Source organism: Mirounga leonina, unplaced genomic scaffold (genome assembly GCF_011800145.1).
Source record: "Mirounga leonina isolate KUSES-001 unplaced genomic scaffold, KU_Mleo_1.0 Mir_197, whole genome shotgun sequence".
Taxonomy (NCBI): domain Eukaryota; kingdom Metazoa; phylum Chordata; class Mammalia; order Carnivora; family Phocidae; genus Mirounga; species Mirounga leonina.
In genome coordinates this window covers 11173898-11194289 of record NW_023270494.1, presented here as the reverse complement: position 1 = coordinate 11194289, position 20392 = coordinate 11173898, and the positions used below count along the sequence as shown (strand labels likewise).

The following is a 20392-nucleotide window of genomic DNA, read 5'->3' as shown; positions in this document are numbered from 1 at the left end:
AAGGAAGGAAGGAAGGAAGGAAGGAAGGAAGGAAGGAAGGAAGGAAGACTGGCTAGTCCAGAAAGGAAAGGGCTAGGGGCAATATGATTTTGATAAACTGAATGGAACAACTGGTAAACCTTCCTAAAGGCTATGGCTCTTCATTTTCCAGATGCTAACTTCTCTACCGGAGAGAATCATCCCTGTTGGGAGGTAAACGAGCTGGGTGATGGAATAGCAATGATGTATGCGTTGGCTCTTCTCCATTTCTGCTTCTGTGGCAGGGTTTGACATCTTTATACATGGCACAACGGCTCTGGAAACCCAGAGCACCTTTCTGTGCAATGCTTCCAGGCCATGCAGATATTTCCAGAGTTTAGAGGTCCCAGACTACCTTTTTAAAATTAATTAATTCTCTACTTCCTTATTTATTTTATTGAGATATAGTTGACATATAACACAAGTTTCAAGTGTACAACATGTTTGCTATTTGTACATATTGTAAGGGATCACCACAATAAGTCTAGCTAACATCTGTCACCATACATAGTTGCAATTTTTCTTGTGCTGATGACTTTTGAGATCTACTCTCTTAGCAACTTTAAAATATGCAATACGGTATTATTAACTATAGTCATTATGCTATACATTAGATCTTCATGACTTAATTATTTTATAACTGGAAGTTTGTGTCTTTTTACTCCCTTCATCTATTTCTTCCATCCCTCATCCCTTGCCTCTGGCAACCACCATTCTGTTCTCTGTATCTACAAACTTGGGTTTTTTTTTTGTTGTTGTTGGTTTTTCAAAAAATCCACATGTAAGTGAGATCATATGGCATTTGTTTTTCCCTGTGTGACATTTCCCTTAGCATAATGCCCTCAAGGTTCATTCATGTTGTTGCAATAGCAAGATTTCATTCTTTCTTTTTTTTTTTAGAGACAGAGAGAGTGCGGGGGGGTGGGGATAGGAGCAGAGGGAGAGGGAGAGAGAGAATCTCAAGCAGACTCCACACATAGCACAGAGTCCAACATGGGGCTCGATCTCACAACCCTGAGATTATGACCTGAGCTGAAATCAGGAGTTGAATGCCTAACCAACTGAGCCACCCAGGCACCCCAAGATTTCATTCTTTTTTATGGCTAAAGAGTATTTATATATATATGTATATAAAGACATATATAGATATAGATATGTACATCTTTATCCATTTGTCCATTGATGGACACTTAGGTTGTTTCCATAGCTTAGCTATTATAAATAATTCTGCAATGAACATGGAGGTTTTTGAATTAGTGTTTTCATTTTCTTAGATAAATAGCCAGAAGTGAAATTGGTGGCTTATCTGGTAGTACTAACTTTTTTATTAAAGTATAATTAACATACAGTGTTATATTAGTTTCAGGTGTACAATATAACGATTCAATATTTCTGCACATTACTCAATGCTCACCACGATAAGTATACTGTTAATCCCCTTTGTCTATTTCACTCATTGTTCTATTTTTAATTTGTTGAAGAACTACCCTACTGTTTCCACAGTGGCTGTATCATTTTACATTCCTTCCAAAACTGCACAAAGTTTCCAGCTTCTTTACATCCTGACCTACACTTGCTATCTTCTGGGTTCTGTTTTGTTTTTTAATAGTAGCTGAACTAGGGCGCCTGGGTGGCTCAGTTGGTTAAGTGACTGCCTTCGGCTTAGGTCATGATCCTGGAGTCCCGGGATTGAGTCCCGCATTGGGCTCCCTGCTCAGCAGGGAGTCTGCTTCTCCCTCTGACCCTCCCCCCGTCTCATGTGCTCTCTCTCTCTCTCAAATAAATAAATAAAATCTTAAAAAAAAAAAATAGTAGCTGGACTAATGGGTATGAGGTGGAGAGCAACTACATTTGAAAGTAGCTTTGTTCTCCACTGGACAACCTGATGATGGTATTTTTTACCCATGTGAGTACGAATAAATATATTTCTCCAATCTACTGTTTAGTGGTTGACTATGGTGCTGTTGTTACATGAAGAATAGACAGGTGGATCCAAGTTAAAAGAAAATGGGAAAGAGCCAAGCAGGGCACATCTTAAGGGAGCAAGGGAAGCTCAGTGCAAGTGTGGACAAAGCCCAGCTGAGCTGGTGAATGCTGCGTGGTAGACTGGTCAAATTATATCCCTTGGACTCAGATCCTCTTTAAAGGCCTGCACCTCAGAGACATTTTTGCCGACCAAGGCTCATCATTATGAAGACCGGGCATGATAACAGTAATTTAAATGAAGTTAAAAGAGCGGTCTAAATTAGAGCAGGTACTCATGTTTCAACGGCTCTCAAGAAGAGTCTCCAGGGGATGAAGAAAACTCACTGGCGGAATAATGAGCAAAATCATCTTTTGAAGGTGAACTTTACCAGCCCTGGCTAGCAAGGTTTAGAAACAGGTAGCTCATCCCACGGCTCGAAGAGTTCTATTGTTTTCTTTCAAGTCATTCCAGTACAGAACAGTTTTCGGCAGCAGCTTGGTCTACCCTGTGACTCAGAGCTTTGCCTCAAATGCTACCTTGTCTCTGCTAGAATAGCTAAAAGGCTACCTAGTCCCCCATGCGGGGAGCTTCAGAACCACTCTCTTGAGGAATTCCTGATGGAGAATGTGGCTTTTTTTCCCCCCTGCACCTGTCGCTAGAAGGTGTCCCTTCACTGCTGTCTTTCACACACTCTGTACCCATCGGGGTGATGGTAAGCTCCTTTGGGAGAAAGGGAGGGGTCCTTTTCTTGCTGCACTTTATGACACCCAACAGAGGAAACGCACAGCATAGGTGTGGGAGTTTGGCTGACTTGTGGTAAAAAATAAACACGGTTTCCTGTTTGCCTCTTATTTTCGTTCCTAAGTGATGAGGAGTTGCTGGTACTTCCTGCCAGGACTAGCATTTTATGCAGGCAAAGAAGGTGTCATCTGGGGACCAAAAAATATCCATACCAGCAACCTTGCAAAAATCTTCACTTCTCACTCATCAGTATCATTGCTTAAAGTAATATTGAGTGTCTTAAATTGGGCTAAATCACTGTGTTACTTGGAGTGTTGAAAGAGTGACACCTTGAAGCATTATAATTTTCTCATGCATCCGATTAGCTTGAAGCAATTCCAAGTCCAGAGAATATTCAGCCGTCCATCCGTCCCTCTCCATCCATCCATCCACCTCCATCCATCCGCCCATCCTCCATCCATTTTTTAGTTGCCTCTTTACTTCCAACTAATTCTCCACAATCTAAGATTGATCTTACATGGTCTTGTGAATTTTTCATAATTCCAGTTGGCTTTCCAGCAAGACTGCAACCTCCTGAGCGATGGGAGACCATCTAGTACTTGGAAATGTTTCCATCAGAGTGTAGAGCAAAAGGCCAGGTGCCCAATAGGTGTACGACGTATTCGTGTTAAAATTGAACGAGACCCGGGAGCTGATCTGCCCCCCTCCCCCGGCAGGGGAAAGGCCTCCAAACCAAGCCCTCCTCCTGTTTTCCCTGCAAGACTCCTGCAGCCTGGCTGTTTTCCGACTGACGTACAAGATGGGCAGAACTGCCTCAATTACTCAGAACACTCGGTGCTACCTCAGGGAAATGCCTGCCAATTGCAGGAGAGTCTGCTGACATCCACTTTTCGTTCTTGGAGCTTTCAAACCTCCCGTCGGCCCTCTGTTATAGCCACAGTCACCTCTGAGTCACCTGGTGGGGTCACTAGCATCATTGGTAGTCCCTGGTAGCAGCTGCCCCGTCAGTGCAAAACCACACTTGGTGTCCAAAGCCTGGGTGCCATGTTTTATTTTCATTCTTCCACTTCTTCGCCAGACATTTATTAGTAACCTTTGAGTACCAGGCATTGGACTGGGCACGGGGGAATACAGTGGGGCATAACACGTAATCACCACGCCTTAGGAAAGCAGAGCCTTCCAGACGGACCACAGACGACCACAATGCATTGCGATAAACCCCATTAACAGTGGAGCAAGGTAGAGAGGAACCAGTTCCACCCGCAAGCCAGGGGAGGCTTCACCGAGGAGGTGATTTTCCAGTTGAGTTCTGAGGATAAGCAGGAGACCCCCAGGGGAGAAGGAGAGGCGGGACAGTGGTGGCAGAGGGGATCTATGTGCCCAGGTGCAAAGGAGTGGAAGAGTCCAGGATAGCCAGTGGGGAGGCGCGGTTTGTTGTGAGTGCAGGGGTGTGGATGTGAGGAGGTGGAGTTCAGAGGAGGTGGGGGGGGTGGGGCACGGGAGGGGAGGCTGGAGCAGGTGCAGAAGGGCTGTGGGTGGGTGGCATACTGAGGATTTGAGCTCTTGTAGATAGACAACAGGGAGCCATTTATGAAAGGGGGAGACAGAATCGCATTTGTGTCCAGAAAAATCTTTCTGACAAGAGAATGGCTAGAGAGCTATTGTATGCATAGAGAAGGGATGGTGAGTGTGAAGTTCAGATAGTAGAGGGAGGCTGGAGACGAGGGACATACTTAGTTTGAAAGATGCTTAAAAGATTGGAGCCATAGGTGGGCGACACACACACACACACACACACACGTTAAGATCGACTCCAAGATTCCAGTTGCAACAGCTTGGCAGCTTTATCAAATGAGATGGGGAATGTGGGAGAGATTGAAGATGTTGGAGGGAGTGTGATGTTTTGGGCTGGACATGCTGAACTAGAGACACCCAGGCAAGTCTGGAACTCACAGGGAGAGGGACAAAGGTACAAAGGGTGTTGTTTCAGGCTATAGAACTCTGCACTTGACTCACAGATCACAACTTTAAGGTAAAATGCGAAGCTTTCTCTTCTTGCGCATTGGATCGGCTTGGGTGTGAGTCTGTCACTGTAATTTCCTAACAGCCTGATCTGATGCACGCTAACCCACAGCTCCCAGCCTGCTCGCACATCTGAAAGATGGAGGATATTAGCATCAATTCCTAGTGTTGATATATGGATCCACAGTGTTGTGGTGATGTGCTGAGACACAGGAGACCGTCTACAAACACCGTAATCAGCACAGTGCAAAGCTCTGAAAAGACCATACTAAGCACTCAAGTGGGCTCTGTGCAAAATTTAGTTATTCCCCAAATTCTCAATTAAAAAAAAAAATCCAGAAGATCCTTCTGGCTTTCAGCTAGGTGCAGGGTTTCATTATGCTTACCAAAGCCCTATTTCCTCACCTTAATTATTCCTTGAGGAAGGCTGTAGCTTCTGAAGGACACTGGGCCCTGAGATTCAGCTCACGTGTTCCCTTTCCTGGCACTCTAGAAAAACAAATGTTGGAAAAAACCCCAAAGCCTACTGTCCACACAGCAGTCCTCAGCGATTCCTGCAATTGCCCAGTTACATGGCTATTCACGACATGCAGATTATAGGGTTACTCAGCTAAAGGCTCTGTGGCTCAACCAGATAAAACTAAATAAAAAAGAAACATGCAAACGTTGGACGTTTTTCTGAGCATATGGGCAGCAGTTACTTCTAGTCAGCAAGAAATAGGAACAAAACCAAACCAAACCGTGAGGGGTTTTTTTTGTTTTGTTTTTTCTGTTTTGTTTTGCTTCTCAAGGATGTGGGTTATCTGGGACCCAGGAGCACTTACAAGGAGCAGCTTTGTTTGAAAAGACCTTGTATTAAATAAAAAGGGCAGGATTTTTGCAATGTTTATGCGGGCCTAGTTTGGGTGGTTGTTGGTAGACCTGTGTTTTGGAACTTGCGTGGGGATGGTGGTCTATAGATCTTGAGGCCAGCCTGGGCAAATAAACCCATTCCAGCAAACAGCACCACCATCTACTCAGTTGCCGAAACCAGAAACCTAGATGAAAGATGGAAACCTTTTGCTCCCTCACCTGTGACATCCACTCAAACATCAGTTGTTGCCAGGCCTCTGACCCATGGCTGTCTCTCCCCCAATTCTGCCTCTACCTTGGGCCCAGACATCATATCCCTAGCCTGGACCATGGCATTGCTCCCCTAGCTAGAGTCTCTTGTCTCTGATTCTCTGGTTCTCTCCATACGGTAACTAGGGTCATCCTTTTAACAGGCAAAATCGCATGGCTCTCTTGTGGTTGAAACCCTTCAGTGGATCCCACTGCCCTTGAAGTGTGGTTGAGCCTTTGCCGTGGCCTCTGAGGCCCCTCCCGGCACCTGATGACTCTTCTCCGTCACCTGGCACCACGCTTCCCCCTTCGCTGTTTCCCACTCCAGCCCCATGGGTCCCCCTCTCAGTTTCCTGAAAGCATTGTGCTCACTTATCATTAGGACTTCGTAAGAACAGTTCCCGTGCCTGGAAGATGCCTCCACTATGGTTGACTCATCGTGGTCTCAGTTGAAATGTCACTTCTTCAGAGAAGCCTTCCCTGATTTTCCCAGGAAAATCTAGTCCCCCCCGCCCCGCCCCCCACCGCCAGTATGCCACATGGAATCCTGCATCTCCTGGTGGAGATCCTTCATGGAGCACCCTTTATTGCAAGTCATTGCTGGTCGGTCCTTCCCACTAACCGTTAGGTCCTTTTGTGTGGGGGAGTAGAGACCACATCTGTCCTGTTCCCTGGACTACCCCTAATACCTGTCAGTGCCTGGTACACTGTAGGGACTCACTCAAACATTTGCCAAACGAATGAATGTGCCAGAGGGATAGGTACTTGCCAGGGATGTGACAACATCCCTGGGGAAGAGGCTCTCGGAGCTCCCTCCCCACATGCAGCAGGGAGTGCCCATCCCCACAGCCAGCTCGAGGAGGGGGCAGTAGAGTAGAGACTGCATCAGGCCCAGCGACAGCGCGGGTCACTGCCATGTTCTGGACCTCAGAGCTCGGTGGGGAGGATTCAGGCAGTGGGCTGCATAGGGGCAATGGGGGCGCAGACCGGGGACTCCTTGCGAATGGGGATGTTGTCATGCTCACTGTCAATGCCCAGGGTCTGAGCTCAGAGGGCCCCGTCTTCACTCTTCCTCATTTCCCGATCCCTCTGCCTCCCTCCCCTACCTGTCACCCACAGGACCCAGAATCCCATGCCAATGTAAACCCCCAGGGATGGGAAAGAGCCTCTCTCCAGATTACCAGCTGTGGTCACACACCCTCCCCCCACCCAGGCAGGCCCAGTCTGACCAGCTTCGCAGATTTCCTCTCCTTCCTGCCACCTCGAAGCACCTGGGGGGGTTTCTGAAGGCACCCATCTTTTACTCTATCCACTGACGTCTTGGAGGTCACAATGACAAAGCAGACGGAGAAGTTTAATTAACAGACCATTAAAAAAATGACAATTTCTAGAGTCTCAAATGAAAGATGCCCCTGAAATGTAAAACTGGAACCAATCCCATTTATGTGGGATTTCCAGGCTGGCTTCCTCCTCGTAAATAACCAACCGCAGCAGCTTTCCTCTACTGGGCAATGGCACCAGACTCTGTCGGTCCCAGTGCCTCCCAGACCAGGCTCCTGGCACCTGTGGGGCTGTGGGGAGGCCTGGGGGAGCCGCTCCTCGTAGCAGGAGACTGTCTTCACTTTCAGGGAGAAAAGTTAGGTGTCAGAGAGAAAGGCGGAGTTCCCAGGTGGGTGTGAGTGTGCGTTTGTTGGCTAAGGGGCTGCGATGGTGGATTTTAAATTTTTTTTTTTTTAAGATTTTTTATTTATTTATTTGACAGAGAGAGAGAGAGACAGCTAGAGAGGGAACACAAGCAGGGGGAGTGGGAGAGGGAGCGATGGTGGATTTTGCAGCCCCAGTCCTATCCCTCACCCTTCCTCTCAAATTCATTACACATGTGCACGTGCACATGAGTCTGGACTTGAGACTTAGCATCAAGCTTTGGAGAAGATAAGGAAAAAACAGACAGCTACCACTACGTCCTCATTATGTGCCAGACCCTTCCTGCACTTCACCTTGATGAGAGGCTCGCCCTGGTCTCCCCTCCTCACCCGAGAAAGGCTGGGGCACTTGGGTGGGGAGCTCAGCGAGCGGCAGAGAGAGTTGAGCTGCCTGCGTCCAGTAGCCCATTCAAGTGACAAGGCAAAAATGAGAGTAAGCGTTTCCTCACTGCGATGGTAGAAGCGGGAGTCCCAAACCGGAGGAAACGCCACCCCCAATTCTGTTCCCCCGACGAACAGCGAGGGGCAGGTGGTCTTGCTGCGAAGGGAACCCCAACAAAAGGCCCTGTAGTTTTATGGACACTGAGGTCAGAGGGGAGAGGGGGTGCTGGGAGCGGAAAAGTACTGGGGACTGAGTCTGGGTGGGGAAATGTCCTGGTTTCACCCCTCGTTCTGCCCGGCAGAGGCTCTGAGGAAGACCCCTGTCTACCCAAGGCCTCGGGTAGAGAGACCCAAGAATGAAGGCGTCTGGCTAGGTTCTCCAAATGTGAGAAAAGCATGGGGCCAGAGAGGCCCGAGTCTGATTGCGATTCCCTGTCTGTGGTCAGGCCTGAAAAGTCACACCGAGGCCTCTGACCAGGAATCAGACTGCTCAACATCCTATGCATCTTGCCCCAGGCCACGGTTGTGAGGGGCAGAGCCCATCCTCAAGCCGACCTTAAGCTTCTCACCATCCCAGGAGCCTTCTCCCCGTTCCCCTGCTTTCCTCCTAACTTCCCCACTCACGGAACCACACGCCGCCAAAAGCCCAGCGGCTCCCTTGCGGGGTTCTCGCCATGGAAACTGCCTGCCCCGCCCCCCCACAGCTGCCAGCAGGTGGGTGCCCTCACTTTTTACGTCGGAGCCCCAGAAGGCAGCAGCCAAAATTGAAAGATGTTACCTCCAAGCAATGGCAGATGAATCCATTGGCATTTGTCAGAGAGGCATGGGTGAAGTTATCAAGATAGCTCAGAAAAGAGCAAAGAACACATAAAGCACAGGGCAGAATGGGTAAGAATGTGTGTGCTGGTTCTGAGCAAGTGTGGAATAGAAATTGTTGCTCGTCGGGGCTGTGGGGCAGAGGACAGGCCTGGGAGAGCATGTCCAGACTCTAGAGGGTGCTCATCAAATGCCCGCACAAGAGAGGAGGCAGGCGTGTGATGGTGTTCTTGTACTTTCTTGAAACTTCATACTAGTGGATTATTGTAGTGGAACAATAGTGTGGATTAAATGAGGTAACACCACAGAAGCTTTTAACACAGGGCCTGGAACAAAGTGATTACTCAGGATTTGCTGGCTGATGCAATCATTATTACTTCTCACTGATGAATCTTGCCTTGCTCGAAGCCGATAGTAGAAGAAAGCTCTGTCTACATAGGTCTTGCCTTGTGTATTAATGGGTTCCTGCAAAGCTGTATATAAATCAGATGTATTGTCAGTTGTGAATTAAATTGATAGTTCTTCCTTTTAATGCTGGAGCACATGGGCTAAGTGTTGGAAATCTCCTCTGTGGGTCTCAAGCTTTCATTGGCTTCCATTGTGATTGCCCAGAGCTTTTTCTCTGCTCCGGTCTGGGTGGAAGGCTACACCTTGTTTAAAGGAAAACATGCTTTAAGTGCCAAGTGGAAGACCTCTGGTTGAGTAGCACTGATGTTAAGCCCTCACTGACCCCCATACAGAGCTTGGCCTTTGCTATGGAATCCTCCCGTGGTATGGAAACAGCAGGTGGGAAGGAGTGGCTCACTGAATAAAAGGAGAGAATTCCGGAAGCTTATACACAAACAGCCAGGTTATGCACAAGATATGCAGGATGGTTTCTTTAATTTTTTTATTGTTATGTTAATCCCCATACATTACATCATTAGATTTAGATGTAGTGTTCCATGATTCATTGTTTGTGCATAACATGCAGTTCTCCATGCAGAATGTGCCCTCCTCAATACCCATCACCAGGCTAACCCATCCTCCCACCCCCCTCCCCTCTAGAACCCTCAGTTTGTTTTTCAGAGTCCATCGTCTCTCATGGTTTGTCTACCCCTCCGAATTCCCCCCTTCATTCTTCCCCTCCTGCTACCTTCTTCTTTTTTTTTTCTCTTAACATATATTGCATTATTTGTTTCAGAGGTACAGATCTGACATTCAACAGTCTTGCACAATTCACAGCGCTTACCAGAGCACATACCCTCCCCAGTGTCCATCACCCAGTCACCCCATCCCTCCCACCCCACCCCCACTCCAGCAACCCTCAGTTTGTTTCCTGAGATTAAGAATTCCTCATATCAGTGAGGTCATATGATACATGTCTTTCTCTGTTTGACTTATTTCGCTCAGCATAACACCCTCCAGTTCCATCCACGTCGTTGCAAATGGCAAGATCTCATTCCTTTTGATGGCTGCATAATATTCCATTGTATATATATACCACATCTTCTTTATCCAGTCATCTGTCGATGCACATCTTGGCTCTTTCCACAGTTTGGCTATTGTGGACATTGCTGCTATAAACATCGGGGTGCACGTACCCTTTCGGATCCCTACTTTTGTATCTCTGGGGTAAATACCCAGTAGTGCAATTGCTGGATCATATGGTAGCTCTCTTTTCAACTTTTTGAGGAACCTCCATACTGTTTTCCAGAGTGGCTGCACCAGCTTGCATTCCCACCAACAGTGTAGGAGGGTTCCCCTTTCTTGCAGGATGGTTTCTTAACACAGATGGCCAGTTAGCCTGCAGGCAGGTAGAGTAGTGATGGGGGCATTAGACAGCCCTCTACCATGGATCCTTCTAGAAAAGGAACTGGGTAAGTTCTTGACTTCTTTTGCTGGTAATTTCATCCCCAAGAAGGTGGATGAAACCACACAGAGGTCTTCCACTTGGCACTTAAACCAGTAAGGAAGACTGGCTGGGAACATTAGGGCGAAGGCAGCTTTGGGGGAGAATGACCACTGGGTAAGCAGATTACTGCAATGGTAAGAGCATAGGTTCTGGAGCATCATCTCCTGGGTCCAAATTCCGCTTCTGCGACTGATTAGCTATGTTCCTTTACCCTGCCTTGACTCTGTTTTCCTCTTTGGAAAGTGGGCATAATAGTAATACCTACTTCATAGTGAGCTTGCTGAAAGTCAAAGAATAGATACACTTAGTACATGGTAAGTATCAGTATGCGATAAATTTTAGCTGTTAGTGTTATTGTTACTTGAGTTCATATTTGTGATGGAAAATTTAGATGGACATAATCATAGACCTTATGGAAAAATTTTAAAAACCTGAGGTCAGCAAAGCAGGTACCTTAGCCAGAACTTATAAAGGGAAATCTGGGTTAAGACAGCTCAGCAAGCTTTTCCTGTAAAGAGCCAGATAGTAAATATTTTCAGCTTTGGGTCTCTGTTGCAACTAGTCAACTCTGCTATTGTAACACGAAAGCAGCAGTAGACAATATGTAAACAAATTGGCATGTCTGTGTTCCAATAAAACTTTATTTATAAAAACACGAGGAGGGCCGGATTTGGCCAGAGAACCATAGTTTGTGGATCTCTGGCTCAAGCAAAATGGGAAACACTAAAATATAAAATTCTGCCTGTGTTAATTGTAAGTGGTATCAGTAAGATGAAAAGCAAGCAGGCAATTAATCAACACAGCTGCAGAGGGAGCTGTTTGCCTCAGATTGAGAGAGGATGTGTTTCCAAATGACATATCTGATAAAGGGTTAGTATCCAAAGTATATAAAATACTTATACAACTCAACACCCCCAAAACAAATAATTCAATTAAAAATGGGCAGAAGAAATGAACAGACATTTCTCCAAAGAAGACATCCAGATGGCCAACAGACATGAAAAGATGCTTAGCATCACTCATCATCAGGGAAATGCGAATCAAAAGTACAATGAGATATCACCACACACCTGTCAGAATGGCTAAAATAAAAAACACAAGAAACAAGTGTTGGCGAGAATGTGGAAAAAAAGGAACACTTGTGTACTGTTGGTAGGAATGCAAACTGGTTCAGTCACTGTGGGAGACAGCATGGAGGTTCCTCAAAAAAATTAAGAATAGAATGACCCTATGATCCAGCAATCACACTACTAGGTATTTACCCCCCAAATATAAAAACAGTAATTTTTTTTTAAAGATTTTATTTATTTGAGACAGAGAGAATGAGAGAGAGAGAGAGCACATGAGAGGGGGGAGGGTCAGAGAGAGAAGCAGGCTCCCCGCCGAGCAGGGAGCCTGATGCAGGACTCGATCCCGGGACTCCAGGATCATGACCTAGCCGAAGGCAGTTGCTTAACCAACTGAGCCACCCAGGCACCCCTAAAAACAGTAATTTAAAGGGATACATGACCCCTTATGTTTGTTGCATTATTATATACAATAGCCAAATTATGGAAGCAGCCTGAGTCCATCCATAGGTGAATGGATAAAGTGGAGATATATGTATATATCCATCTGATGTCTCCTTCGGAAGAATGGAATATTACACAGCCATAAAAAGAATGAAATCTTGCCATTTGCAATGACATGGATGGAGCTAGAGAGTATAATGCTAAGTGAAATAAGTCAGTCAGAGAAAGACAAGTACCATATGATTTCACTTGTATGTGGAATTTAAGAAACAAACAAAAAAATGAGCAAAGGGGGGAAAAAAAGAGAGACAAACCGAGAAATAGACTCTTAACTATAGAGAACAAACTGTTGGTTACCAAAGGGGAGTGTGGTCGGGGTGGGGGGGGGGTGGGCTTTTGACCAGCACCAGGTGTTGAATGGAAGTGTTGAATCACTCTACTGCACATCTGAAACTAACACAACACCATGTGTTAATTATACTAGCATTTAAAATAAAAGTAAATTAAATAAAAAAAGAAACTCCAAGAAAAAAAAAGATAAAAGAAAAAGGACATGTGCTCGAAGAGGAGGAACTGTAGTGTCTTCTGCGTAGCATACTGTTCAGAAATATATGGAGGTCTATAGCTATATGATGCTATTAACAAAAAGATGACGCCCTCCATGAATTTGTGAAAAAGGTTAAAGATTTTTCCGAGAAGAAAGAATAAGTTTTGTTTCTGTTTTGGGGGGTTGTTTAGTATGTTCAAAAGATGGAAGCAAGGAAAGGATAGAGCTCCTTCCTAGGGACAGCGCTATAAGGAAGAAGACACCATGGCTTCAGTAACCATGGCAGCAAGAGAAGGGACCCGGAAGTGGATCAGGTGGCCTGTCAAGAGGTGTCAGGCAATGGTGGTAAATGACAACCCAGTGAAAACTATGGGAAAGAGATCGAGGCCCAAAGGAAACCCGGCATGACCAATAATGGCAAGAGACTGAAAAGCAATCTGAAAGTGCCTGGATGAAAACACTAGTTGTCTCTGAACAGTGTGATTTGGGTCATTGTTATTCTCTTGATTGGACTTTAGAGTAGTTTTTATTATAAGCATCCATTACTTTTATATATTTTTAAAGATTTTATTATTTATTTGACAGAGAGAGACACAGCGAGAGAGGGAACACAAGCAGGGGGAGTGGGAGAGGGAGAAGCAGGCTTCCTGCTGAGCCAGGAGCCTGAAGTGGGGCTCGATCCCAGGACCTTGGGATCATGACCTGAGCTGAAGGCAGACGCTTAATGACTGAGCCACCCAGGTGGCCCGATCCATTACTTTTAAAATCAAAGGAAAATGAAAGCCAGTTAAGGTGGAGGAGGTTTCTTGGAGGAGCAACCTTAGGATGGGTGTTTAAAAATTATAAGAAGATAGATTTCACCCAGTGAAAATAGAAATTTCTCACTGTAATGGTCTGACCTGCACACTAGTGAGTGTCCATTGTGGCAGACATTGATTGATCCCCCATCAGTCATTTTATTACTTTCTTTCAGTGATGGTAGAACTTGCTTCCCAGCTTTCCTTTTGGTTATAGCATGGGCAAGCTGCACCATCCTAGCCGAGAATTGCTGAAAAATCTGCTGAGTGGTTCCCAGGAAAGGTTCTCCTTGTGTGTATGTGTGTGTGTGTACACGTGTGCATGTATTTGTAGCATGAGGAGAAACTTTGGCCTTCCTGTGTTGGATGTGCTCATGTGAGGATGTGGTGTTTGGTGCAGTGGCAACCGCTTTGTCACCACGAGGAGTGAATCCCGAGGTTGCCATCCAACACTCTGGTGATGGTAGACCAGGAGATGGAAAGAGTGGGGTTCTTGATTCATTGAACTGTAGCCATCCCTTCCCCCATCTTTAGACTTCTGAGGAAAACCTATTGAGGATTCAGTTCTAGTTAAGTATTGCAGCTCCTAATTTTCTCACTCTCCCCAGAATATTCACACAGACGCATGTTGGTGGCTCTCAAATTATCTAAATGTTAAGTCAGGTTTGAGAACGTTTCAGTGTTCCTGAATCTCTGGTCTCTAACTGTTTTAATGCAAAGTCTTGCAGTAGGGTGCCAGAATGCAGTTTTAAAATTTTTATTATTTCATGTCATTAGATTTTGTTGCTTTAACTATTGGGGGGAATAAAGGCATTTTAATGTGACTCGCTGGCTTCTCTTTTTTGTGGTTGCTGTCATCCTTTCTCACGCCCAGCTCTGAATCCTGGAGATTCCCTTCAGTGGTGGAGGAAATTCCCATTCTCTGCAGGTTCGGACTCATGGGCAGGTCTCGGGGAAACACCAGTCTTTGCATTTCCTACAAGGTGGAGAATAATGGCAATGACGTACAGTTTGGGGGGCGGGGAGCACTTGGTCTAGCATAGCAGGTTCATATCCTGGCTCTGCACTGAGCAATGATAATCTTGCAAGTTACTTAACATGTCTCAGCTTTTCTTGGCTCATCGATAACTTGATGGTGATGTTAATGTGGTGGAAGTCATGAAGATTAAGGATTGGTAAAACCTTTAGCACTACACCTGGCACATAGTACAAACCCAACACATGGGTGCTGCTCTTCCCAATCCATAGGCAAACGAGGATGGGTTGGTCATGCTGCCAGTTGATGAAGTGAACAAGGTTGGGAAGGAGTGCCCGAGTGACGATGCATGAAGGTGGTGAACAGAGAATTTGTTAACAAAGGAAATTCCAAGACCCCACCCAAACCCTCTGAACTGAAATCACTATAAGCCTGGGAATTTACATTATAATCAGGCTTCCCAAGTGATTCATATGCACCCTCAAATGTTAGAATCATAGGCATGTATGTCTAGAAAGACATCACAGTAATGGTTTTAAGGAAATGCATTTAGGAATGGTCCCACTTGAATTGACATGAGTCCAGAAGGTCACAGGTAGGGTAGAGGGATAGGAGCCAGAACCATCTTCCCTTATCCCCAAAATTTCCCTCTTCCCCAGACCTCTCTCTCCTCTTGAAATGGTCTTATTTCAGAACACCACAGCTACAACCCTTTTGCCTTCAGATCTCCCCCTAAACCTAAGGTTACTGTCTGTTAGGGACTAGGCTATAGTTAGTCTCTTGTGGTAGATGGGATTATTGTTTTCAGTTCTTCACTCCCTCCTACCTATGAACTTGCAGTCAATAGAAATGGAATGAGTGTATTTCTCTGCAGGCTAGCAAGTGAGAAACATGGGGGGTTGTAATGGTAAGCCAGTAAATTTTAGGGTAGCTTGTTATGCAGCGTTTTTGTGACCAGAACTGACTAACATATTTCTTAAAAGTGGAAAGAACTGGGGTTTGTCTGTGTTCTCACTGAAAGACTTACAAACGCTTTTCCAAGGAGAAGCTTGCTCACCGTTGTGGCGAGGGCCTGGAAAGGGGAGAAGATCTGCCCAAACTGATAGCATTTGCACACGTTGATGTCTCCAAAGCGACTGCGGCGCTCCTTCCGGCCGGCTAGTCTCTTCTCTGCTTTCATGTCCATGAAGTGCTGGAAGGGGCCCTGCTGGGGCAGATGGGCCACATGCACCTGCAGTGAGGAGCTGAGGGCTGAGGTAGCATGTGATTACCAAGTCCCATGTGCTCACACCAAGACAAGGTGTACTTTTTAAAAACAGCCCGCTCTTGTTCATGCCTCTTGATTATTAGTTGGATTTCCATTTACCTTTCTTAATTTTCTATGGCCTTGGGAGACGGATCGAAGGGCCATCCCTTCTGTTTGTTGCTGGGAGCCTGACATGCTAGATTGCGGGTCAGGGCACTGAGTTCTAGTTAGGAGCTTGCCACTCGCTACAGGAACTTGGGCACTCACCACCCACCCATATGATGGATTATTTTTTCCAGCCTTAAAATGGCACGGTTTATATGAAACTGGAATGTCAAGAATGCCATGGGTTGCAAGTCATCCTTCTTGGAGGCAAGGGGCAGGAGGCAGGGTGCGATGTGTGTTGCAGGGTCCTATCTTGCGATTCTAATCTGGCTTCTATTAGAAACTGAGGCACAAAGGAGCCCCACCTGCATTCCGCTAGGAGAGACACCACCGTAAGGTGCACAGTGGATTCCCAAGCCAGAGAGTTCCCCTTCACGGCACCCTCTGCCTGGACCCAGCTCTCTGTTGGAGGGTCCTGCTGGGTGCCCACTGCCACGACAGTGTCAGTCCCTGCCTTCCAACTGCCGTGATGCTTGCTTTCACCTGGTCTTCCGGGTTCCTGACCATCCCACCCTCACTCAGATCTCTCTCCTGCCCTAGCCTCTCCGGGCTGACAACAGAGCATCAAATTCTGCCCGCACACCAGTTTCTCCATGGAGCTGCTACCCCTCCTAGCTCTGCCCATGTGTGGCCAGTGGGAGAGTGATGCCCAGCCTAGATTCTGACCCTGGGGCCACCCCGGGCATGCCCTGCCCTCCCTGCCTGCAGAGGTGACACTTTTACAACCCACAGAGGCAGGGACACAGTCGGGAACATGGGGAGGGGACGGATTCCTGTTGCTGATGACCGAACGTGCCCTCCTTCCCAGCCGACACACCTGCGAGGGTGGGGGCTGCTGAGGAGTGGGCGGCTGGACACGCCGCAGGAACCTCATCCCAATGAGGGGCTTGGGCCATTTCCTGCCGCCCACACAGCAGGAAACATAGATGCGTGTTGTTTTACTTTTCTGCAGCACTGACCATAAGGAGCCTGAAGGACACCGTGCTAGCAGTTCTGGAGGCGGGCGGAGGAGCTGAACAAAACCAGGCACCACTGGGGATTCCAGAGATCCAACATCCCACTTCCTGCATGGAGAAACTGAGACCCAGCCAGGTGGGAGGACTGTCTCTCTGTTACCGTCTCTTGCATTGAGTATAAATTCACTGCATTGCTTCAGGGTGGTGACTCTGTTCCGAGGAAGGCAGTGTTCAGAGCCCACCTTGAAGAGCGACGGCATGAAGCCGCAGGGATGTCCATGGCGCCCGGGCACCCCGAGCACTCTGGATGGGGCCAGAGCACGTCTGCAGGGCACAATGAGAGGCCTCCAGCCGGGCCTCCTGCCGCCCTCCTCCTTTCCCTGACTTGCCACGTTGCCTTCCTCTGGGAGAGTTAGCATCTCCAGCATCATTGTCACTTTCTTAACACAACGCAAGCCTCACTTTCTGCCCTGGTCTTTCCGCCCTCCACCCCTGCCCTGCCTCCCCCCGTCCCCCGCCCTCGCCTTACTCCTCCCCAGCCTCACTCCTATTCCTCTTTCAGGGCTCTGATTTTGGCTTCCAGTGAAGGGCCACCTCCACCAGAGTTAAGCCCTAGCCCACGCCCCCCCAACTCCTCCTCCTCTGGGCTTCCTGACCCTTTACCCCAGGGATCTGTGTCCCCCACTTGACTTCTGTGAGTGTTTCACTCCACTTACTCCTGCTCCTTTGGTCCTTGTCAGCTCTTCATTTGCTGAGCGTACCCCCATGCGGGGCACGCTGTCATTCCTCAGTGTGCAAAGGGTAAGGGGAAAAAGGGATCCTGGGAAGACTCACGTCATGTATTCGTAAGCTTTTTGATATTGGAGGAGAAAAGTCCCAGCTTCGTCCCATAGCTTTGGTGGTGTTCAGACTCGAGATTAATGGTGGGTAAACAGGTCCCAGTGGGACCGGCAGCTTCCAGTCTGTTCCAGGGAAGCGAGGAGAGAAATGCCATGCTGTTAGGATCCATGCACAGCGCTAGACCTAGGGTTCATTTCTTTGTGTTTGACCCCACCCACAGAATAACAAGGGAGGTTCGAAGGAAGCAGACCCTCAACCCAGAGCCAAGAATGAAAGCCCTCGTTAGGAGAGACACATGGAACCTATAGGATAGTCTGATTTGCTTTTTGGAATATGATAAGCACAGTGGGCAGTTCTCTTTGCTAGATGCATTATTGGCAAATTGTTTTGCTGATGCCACATGAGTTGAGTTAATTATTGCTCTGGGGGTTTAACTGAGTAGAGAAGATCATTACGGGCTTCAATACGGTCATTTAATTAGGTTAATTAAGTAATGAATTATGTGACCCTCTCACTTTTTTGGATTTATGCAGAATTATTTTTTCATATTAGCGCAGAAGTCGGCAGACTTTCTCTGGAGGGGCCAGATGGTAAAAACGTTACGCTTTATGGCCATATCATCGCTGTTGCAACTACACAACGTGGTTGTTGCCACACAAAAGTAGCCACAGATAACAAGTAAATGAGTGGGTGTGGCTGTTTCTGTAACACTTTATCGGTAGGCACCAAATGTAACTTTCATATCATTTTCATGTATCACAAAATTTTATTCTTTTGATTTCTTTCTTTTTTTAAAAGATTTTATTTATTTATTTGACAGAGAGAGACACAGCGAGAGAGGGAACACAAGCAGGGGGAGTGGGAGAAGGAGAAGCAGGCTCTCCGCTGAGCAGGGAGCCCGATGCGGGGCTCGATCCCAGGACCCTGGGATCATGACCTGAGCTGAAGGCAGATGCTTAACAACTGAGCCACCCAGGCGCCCCTCTTTTGATTTCTTTTTTTTTCAGCCATTTAAAAACGGCAAAACCATTCTTGGTTTGCAAGTCATCCAAAACAGATGGCAGGACAAATTTGGCCTAATGGGCTGTAGTTTGCCACCCCCTGCATTAGTGGATGCTTCAGTACAACCCCTGTTGCAAGGAGACAAGTGCTGATTTCCAAAATAGAAGCAAGGATTCTGAAGTTTTCTCAGCAATTTCAAAATCACTGTGCAAGATAGACATCTGGCCCATGGCCAAGCCTTAAGCAAACCAAGCCGAGGTTGGCTAGTCTAATCCAAAGTCTAGGGTTCCCAGGGAACATGAAGCCATCCAGTTCATATTCTCGACCTTATGTGGGACCACATTTAAACCAACTTAGGGATCCAAGGCTCATTTAGAGATACAGGGCTCTCGAGTCCTAGAGTAAATGACCTCATCACCGTGACCCTTAATCACTGATTTTCACACTGACGATTTTGAAGCATGCGATGCAGTCCTGCCTCGGTGTAATGTAACTTCCTAATGATGTTGGACAAAATTGCTTCTTCCCTCCCCACCCCCCCACATGCACCAAAGCCTTAACGAATGGCAAGACTCCACCTCTAGGTTTTCCTCTACTGAGCCAGCCATGACCTTAGGTGTTGCTCCTTTCCTTTTCTCTAGATTTTAGGAGCCAATGTTGTGGACAGCCAGGGTGGGAGACCTGGGTCTAGGTGGTATTTGGTCACGTGGTTCCTGAAAGCTTTCAGCAACCCCAGGATGAAGCATTGCTCTTCCAACAGAATTTCAAACTAGAGAATGAAGTAGGCTTGACATAGCAGTTTCCCCAGGATGCCAGAGTAGGTAGAAAAAAATAATGCAGGGGCACCCGGCTGGCTCAGTTGGTGTGGCATCTGCTTCAGCTCAGGTCATGATCCCAGGGTCCTGGGATCGAGCCCCGTATCGGGCTCCCTGCTCAGCAGGGAGCTTGCTTCTCCCTCTCCTGCTCCCCCTGCTTGTGCTCTCTCTCTCTCTCTCTCTGTCAAATAAATAAATCTTAAAAAAAAAACTCAGAATGACTTTTTCTAGCATCTGCCAGAATACTTAATTTTTGAGACCATAGTAAGGTTCCGACATTTTAAAAACCTTCATTGGTGGAAGTAGGTGGTGGTGGGCTAGCAGAGCCCAGCCCAGGGTCTTGTATACAGTGGATTCTCAGGAAGCATTTATAAGACAAATGAAAGGGGAAGGCGTTTTGGGGGCGGGGCATGAACTGCCAGCTGCACTCCCTCTCCGGTCTCTGTAGGGACATGTGTTATTCTGGGGGGGAAGGTCCCCTCTAGACCCAGGCAGACCAAATCCTGTCCTAATCTTACACCACCAGCTCTGTCTCAGACAGCTGTGCCACTGGCTTAGCGTTATCTTAAAAGAGGAATCCAGGGGCGCCTCGGTAGCTCAGTCGGTTGAGGGTCTGGCTCTTGATTTTGGCTCGGGTCATAATCTCAGGGTCGTGAGACAGAGCCCTGCCTTGGGCTCTGAGCTGGGCTTGGAGCCTGCTTAAGATGCTGTTTCTCCCTTTGCCCCTCCCCCCCCAAAAGAGAGGAAAGCAGCTTCCCTGGGCTTTGCCAAAGCCTCCTCAGTCAGTGTTTGCTTTCTGCAGCATTGGCAATCAGTCCTGCTGGAAGCAGGTGGAAGGAGCCAGCCCCCACCGAGCTCAGGATGGAAGGAGCCAGCCCCCACCGAGCTCAGGATG

The 20392-nt window shown here is 47.2% G+C and overlaps 1 long non-coding RNA gene across 1 annotated transcript in view; it reads left to right on the top strand.

Annotated features, from left to right (window-relative positions):
• The window catches only part of LOC118024335, an 83323-nt gene that overhangs the window by 41413 nt on the left and 21518 nt on the right, over window positions 1-20392 (top strand). The window contains exon 4 of the long non-coding RNA XR_004683085.1: window positions 16837-16976. This is a non-coding gene — a long non-coding RNA (uncharacterized LOC118024335). The remainder of the gene's footprint in view (window positions 1-16836; window positions 16977-20392) is intronic.